Source organism: Rattus norvegicus, chromosome 17 (assembly GCF_036323735.1).
Source record: "Rattus norvegicus strain BN/NHsdMcwi chromosome 17, GRCr8, whole genome shotgun sequence".
Classification (NCBI taxonomy): Eukaryota; Metazoa; Chordata; class Mammalia; order Rodentia; family Muridae; genus Rattus; species Rattus norvegicus.
Window position 1 is genome coordinate 28401152 of NC_086035.1, and position 7075 is coordinate 28408226.

The 7075-nt window shown below is 45.5% G+C and overlaps 1 non-coding gene across 1 annotated transcript; it reads right to left on the bottom strand.

Annotated features, from left to right (window-relative positions):
- Positions 1 to 5807: 5807 nt before the first annotated feature.
- Positions 5808 to 5933, bottom strand: LOC120097996 (small nucleolar RNA SNORA17). Its single transcript, XR_005495948.1, has one exon. It is a non-coding gene; the product is annotated as a small nucleolar RNA SNORA17 (small nucleolar RNA).
- Positions 5934 to 7075: the final 1142 nt, after the last annotated feature.

Below are 7075 nucleotides of genomic sequence, written 5' to 3' on the forward strand. Positions count from 1 at the left end.
CATGATCTGTGTGACATGTTCCTGATTGTTAATTGGTCTAAGAAGACTCAGCCCACTGTGGGCAGTACTATCCCTAGGCTGGTAGGTCTGGGCTATATGAGATAGGTTGAGTAGGCTAGAGGAAGGAAGCCAGTAAGCAATTTTCCTCTACTTTCTCTGCTTCAAATCCTGCTTTTAGGTTTCTGTCTTGAGTTCCCACCTTGGCTTCCCTCAATGATGTACTGTAATGTGTTTGATGAAATAAACCCTTTCTTGCCCAAGGTAGTTTGGGACTATGCCTTATCACAGAAAGAGAAAGCAAATTGTAACCTCATCCCAGAGTAAAGACCAGCCTACCTGTACGTCCAAATTCAAGAATGTAATAGTTAGTATGGAATGTAGCACAAAGCCATTAATTTGTAGTAACCAAGATTTTGCTTACAGATAAGTGGAGTTTCTTGTCTTGCTGCTCTGGACTGGTCTTCTTCAATTTGGTTGCTGTCTTAGTCTTCTATTGCTGTGAAGAGACACCATGATCACTACAACTTTTATAAGGGAAAATATTTAACTGGGAGTGACTTAGTTTCAGAGGTTTAAGCCAGTCTCATCATAGTGGGAAGCAAGGCAGTATGAGGGCAGACATGGTGCTGGACAGTTACTTGAGAGTTCTACATCTGGATCCGGAGGCAGCAGGAAGAGAGTGAGACAAGGCCTGGCTTGAGCTTCTGAAACTTCAAAACCCACCTCCCACCACAGTGACACACTTCCTTCAATAGGGTCACACCTACCCCAACATGGCCACACCTTTAATAGCACTCCCTGTGATCCTAGAGAGGCCATTTTAATTTAAACCACCACAGTTGCCCAGCCAAGGACCAGCCTTATGTTCATGTGACTGACAGTAGAAAGCCACTACGCTCTCTGAACAGTCATTCTTTGTGACCTTCAGCAAGACAGGGCATCAGGATGCAAACTACCACAGATACTAAAAACGACAGGACACAAAGAGAACAATGACTCTGTGTGCAAAGACAAGGCTACTCTGCTGCATGGAATAACAAACTACTGCAGAGACTTGCATTCGACCTTGAAGAGAAAATGCCAGGCAATTAGAGGGAAGAAGAGGGAGAGAGAGGGTTTTAATGCTGCAGGCACTCACCAATAAACCTGGTACCAACTGTGATGAGAATACAGACTAGACAGGTCAGTTTTCTTCTTCATGAGTATGTGTGGTCAACTCTGACACACATTAGGGATGGATGTGGGTGACAAGTGGCATCCCCACTTAGAATGGAGATCAGAAGAGTGACATTGAAACAGTGAATATTGTGTGTGACTCTAAAGTGCTAGGGGAGTGGCTCCTTAAATGTCATTCATCAGAAGCAGCATTCTAAATTACCCATAATTCTGCATATTATGGACCCATTTCTTCTATTTAAAGGTGGCTTTCTGGCTGTCCACGGTTGAATCATGTCTTCAGGAGGAGGGGGAGGGAGAAGAGGAGGAGGAGGAAGGAAGGAAGGAAAGAAAGAAAAAAAGAAGGAAGGAAGGAAGGAAGGAAGGAAGGAAGGAAGGAAGGAAATGGAATTGGTATAGCTAGTTAGTGTTTCAGCAGAATCTCACATTTTTTTTGTTTTTGTTTTTTTGTTTTGTTTTTGTTTTGTTTTTTTTTTTGTTAGAACAAAATAAAATCTTGTTAGAGCAAAATAAAATTTTGGTTTATTGTTGGACATTGTTTCACACATACATCAAACAGGCCAAAAAATAAATAAACAGCAACTTCATAGACAAAAAAAAAAAAAGAAAAAAATCTTTTTATCTTTGGCCTTTTTAACCATCTCATACAAACCAACTACTTATAGTACAGCTAGGTACATACACAAAAACAGTTACTGGAATGCTCGGAATGAGATTATTTTTGTTGTTGTTGTTGTTGTTGTTGTTGTTGTTGGTTTTTTTTAACAAGGTTTTTCTCCTCCTTTGAGAGTATATGAACATGGTCACACCACAAGTAAAGTCTGAAGTAGGACAGAAAACGCTCTGAAGGCTGGTTCAGTCACCCGTTATCATTAAAAATGGCCGACTCCTAACAATATGTACAAAAATATAAAATGTAAATAAAAAATATAAACAAATTTTCCTTTTAAAGTATTTTTAATAAAAAAAGCAGGGCCTGGGAAGTTCCGGTTCTTTTCTCCTCCCATGTTGCCAATTCATGTTGTGGTTTTGGTGGGGTGGTGGAGAGCGCATGTCATGCGGGTGGCACTGCCCGCAGAGGGTGGGCGGGGCCTGCTTCTCTACTCGAAGGTGACCACATTTAAATTCTGAGAGGGGAAGTGGAGGGTGAATAGGTCACGGTGCGTAAGGTTAGCTTTTCCTTTTGCTGTCTGGTCATCCTCATCAGTCTTCTGCTTCTCGGTGTCAACATCATCACCCTCATCATCCTCAGCTACCCGCTTGCCCATAGGAGCCTCAGCTTCCTCATCTTCATCTCCATCTTCTTCCTCACCAGCACCTTCTTCCTCCTCCTCCCCTTTCTCTCCACCTTCTTCCTCTTCTTCATCGACATCATTGTCGGCCTCCTGTCCACTGCCACATCTGACATGGGGGGAGGCACGCCGGTGGTCTGATGCTATGAGTGAGGAATTAGTCCAGTTTCCAGGACTCTAGCAAGAAAGCTGCCGGAGCACATATTTTCAACTATTAATGTTTTGGGAACATACTTGGCTCCCTATTCTAGAGAAGGGACTCAATGTGAGTGAGGGTTCTGTGACATGTCTCAACCTAGACATGGCTTGAGTTTTTTTGTGATATTTGGATCCTCATAGTGCAATATGCCATCACCTTTTGTATTCAGGGCATGTATGTGTTGATCCCAAGACAATACTCAGCACTTCAAAATCCACAGATGTTCACATCTCTTATGTAGAACTTACATAGAATGGTGAGATGCTTACATATAATTTAAATACACTCCCATCAGTGCTTTAAATAATCTCCCAGTCACTTACAGTACCAGATAGAGCAGAACTGTGCTGCTTAGATATTAAAGACAGAAACATGTTTACACACTCAATACAGACAGGGATGTCTTAACATCACATCTTTCAGAAGCCTTTAAGAATGCACAAGTAGGGGTTGGGGATTTAGCTCAGTGGTAGAGCGCTTGCCTAGGAAGCGCAAGGCCCTGGGTTCGATCCCCAGCTCCGAAAAAAAAGAACCAAAAAAAAAAAAAAAAGAATGCACAAGTAATGCTGGGTACTTCTGGGAGGCTGCATGTGTGCAGAGGACTACTCCTCACTGTGTGAACAAGTTCTGCTTTTTAAAAAGTAGAGTCTTTCTTCTAATATTTAATTGCAGCCCCAGATGTAGGATCACAGAGATAGAGGATCAACTGAAGTCATTACTTTCATAGGTCAGGAGGCAATTATAAATATCAAATATTTCCAGATAACAGGCCAGGATGGTGAGGGTTGTGAGACCATCACTACTGCTTGTCTCCCTAGGTAGTGTAGAAACAGCACAGGGCTCCCTCCACCCATGGGGAAATGCTGGAGCCAAATTTTTAAGAGTCTTACAAGACAAATCTTCCCTAAATCTGGGATCCCTACCTCCCTCTTGTGAACATATTATTCAACTTCTACCATGGACTTTCACTCTTTCCAAGACAAGTGCCAGGCCATTCATGGATGAAGCTTTTCCTCTGAGATAACCAGGTGGAAAGCAATTACATCACAGTTTGCTTTGCTCCAGGGCATCATGAAGGCAGAAGTTTGCCAGCAGTTGGAGCTGGAGTTTCCTTGCTAACTTTCCTTCTCGGTGCGCTTTGAGCTGGAAAGAAGCCAGTGGGCTCCCAGGTCCTGCCCAACAGCCTGGGAGGAACTGCTGAAGAGACTGACTAGAGTCTGGTATGTGTCCAAAAGTTACAGAGTGAGAAAGCCTCACCTGCAGAAACACTGGCTGGGTGGCTTTTTAAAAAATTTGCTTTGGTCCTTTGTGAACCATCATGCACCCCAATCCCACTCAGCTCCCCCTCCCTTCTACCTGCTCTCCACCCTTGCATCTTCCCCCTCGCCAAAAAAAAAAAAAAATCTCATTGTGAAAGCTGTAGTGTGTCACAGGGTGTTCCACAGAATATCCCTTTGTCCACACTTCTCTGCTTGCAAATGTTCATTACAATGACTTGTCATCTGATGCGAGGACTTTGGCTTTTGCTTCTATATCAGTACTGGAACTTCACTGGAAGGCTTCTCAGATATCCTGTTGTTGCCCTGTGTCATGGAGATTCTGCACTCCAGCATTTCATCCAGTTGGGCTGGGCCAATTCAAACTCTTGGCTCTGGAACTGAGAGGTATCAGAAATAGTGAACCCACGGGCTCTTTAACTCTCAGACCCTTGGGTTGGCTCATCAGCAACCCATGGAAGTAGAATGAGATCTACCTTGATGCCCAGGTAAAGTGCAAGGTTTGCTCTCCCGAGTGTTTGCAGCTGGTGAGGAACATGGCCAGTTCTCCCACTCTCATGACCTCAGAGCCCTACTCTCCCACCTGCTATAGGTGCTGAGGGAGGAAGGAGGAAAGGAGGGCATCATTCCCTTGTCCATATCATCACTAAGCAGACAAGGGGCAGGGCCTGCTCTCCTAAGTGCTGTAGCAGGTAAAGGGATAGCTCTCCTGCTCTAATGACCTAGGGGCCAGCTCTCCTACGTGCTGTAAGTGACAGGGGGTGGAGAAGCATCTCTCTTGCCCATGTCACCCCATGGCAAACAAGTGGCAGAGCCAGCTCTCTATGCTCATGTTCTTGAGTCCAGCTCACCCAAGCCTCCTCCACCACGGTCAACTCTACTGTGCTGCACAGGTGAGGGGCAGGGCCTGCTCTACTGAATGCTGCACAGGTGAGGGGGAGGGATGGCTCTCCTGCTCTCATGACCCCAAGGTCAGGTCTCCCACCTGCTGCAGATAGTTAGTGGAGAAGGGAGAGTATTTCTTCCTCATCTATGCCACTGCATGGGAGACAAGTGGTAGAGCCAGCTCTCCCATGAATGTATTGGGCCTGTTCACCCAAAACTCATGTTTCAATTCTCTGGAATACTGTAGCTGACTAGGGGCAGCATCAGCTCTCATGCCCCCAGGACCAGCTCTCCCATGACACCCTGGTGAGGGTTCTGCACAGCCCTCAGACATCACATGTCCCTGATTGTCAGCCCAGACCAAAGACTATTGCCTCGCCTTTGGTGGTAACAGACCCCTGCTGCTGAAGGACCACAGACACAGATATGGCCCCTGGTAGTAGTCTACCATGGTCACAGGTGGCATCATTGACTACATTAGGCTGTTCCTTACTACCCCCATGTCTCCAGTTCTGCCTCTCTTCATTGTACCCACATCCTTCTGTTGTTCTTTTCTCTTCCATTTCTCCACCACTTACTTGTTCCTCTTAGTGGCATTTGGTGTCTGGGTTCATCTCAGGAATGGTCCCAGGTATGCTATGTCCCACTAGAGCATTGTGCCATTGGGCAGGGGTCTTCTTGAGCATGGCCTCCTTCCCCACCTAAGGCTTGTGCTGCTAGATTGCTAAAAATCTCAGGGTAGCTTCCTGTCTAGGCCTCATAGTGCCAGTCTGGTGTTCATATCAGGCTTGCTTCCTGCCTGGTCTGCCTGAGTTGCCTCTTGTGAGGGTCATCTGTCTCTGGTTCACTCCTGCCCGGGACCTGTAGTCTCAGGCCAGTGTTCTAGTCTCCAGCTTTCTCCCCATCCTGGGAACATGACTAGGGGATTGCCTGGTACCTGATTGATGGTTTTCTCAGGCTCGCTTTTTTTTTTCAGGGCATATTAGGCTACTAACCATTCAGATGTTCACAGGTCAGAACGCTGAGCATAGCCTCACTCCACTCTGCCGCCTACTGAAGAATGTGTGATGCAGCAAACATACCTGTAACACCTCCAAGGGCAAGTGGACGGCCTTTTACAGCTTTGCTTAGCTTAGCTCTCTCTGTCTCTGTCTCACTGTCTTTGTGTCCCTCCTCTCTTTGTGTCTCTGTGTCTCTGTGCCTGTCTGTCTGTCTGCCCCCACCCCTCAGTCTCGTGTACCCTGTAGGATGATGTTATTATGCAGGTGAAGGCTGGCACAAGATAGAATGAGCCTTGTCAATAGACGAGAAGGAAGGATGGGAGGGAGAAAAGTTTTAGAGAGGAGGAGGAGACTGGAGAGAGAGAGAGGGAGAAGCAGCCAGGAGAACATGGAGGCGGATGTTAAGATTCCTCTCTGCACATTTACAGGTTGTTATGAATATTCTTAAGGGATGAATGTGTACAGTGCTTTGTATGTCTAGGTGGGCAATTATATCTTATCAGTTGGATCAGAGGTTATTGTGTTGTGTGTTTTTTCATGTGGCGATTTAATTGAATTCAAGAGAGTGTGTGGTGGCTGGACATGACACGTTGGGCCACCATGGAATTGGGATGTGTGTGTCTGACATGGTGGCAACCTGCTTTGGGAACTAGACAGGTAGAGAGATTGTTGCCAGGCTCAGAGATTGGCCATCGGCAGTGTGATATGGGATGGAGCAAAGCGGGTGAGAGGCTTTGCTGACTGAGATGAAAATATCAAACAGATGTCATGGGGCACTACGGTGCCAGATCTAGTACGAGGTAAAAGAAAGTCCTATTTTTAATTTTACAACAGCATACCCCACACTGGCTTCAAATTCCCTAAGTAACTAAGGATAACTTTAAACTTTTGAACCAAGCATGTTTAAGTGGTGCTTGGGATTGAACCTAGTACTTTGTGCAAGCTAAGCAAACTTTCTACTAATTAGGGCCTAGTCTTCAGCCATTTGGGAAGTATTTTTGTTTTAAAAAAATTATTGGGGGTTGGGTATTTAGCTCAGTGGTAGAGCATTTGCCTAGCAAGCGCAAGGCCCTGGGTTCTGTCCCCAGCTCCGAAAAAAAGAAAAAAAATATTGTTTAAAAATGTCAGTATTGGGGTCAGGGATGTGTTCTTATAGTCCATCTCACACAGGAAGGCTGACCCTCCTAGACCCTTCTCCCTAGGGTAGTAACAGAGATGCTTATAGATAATAAATTGTGACTGTGC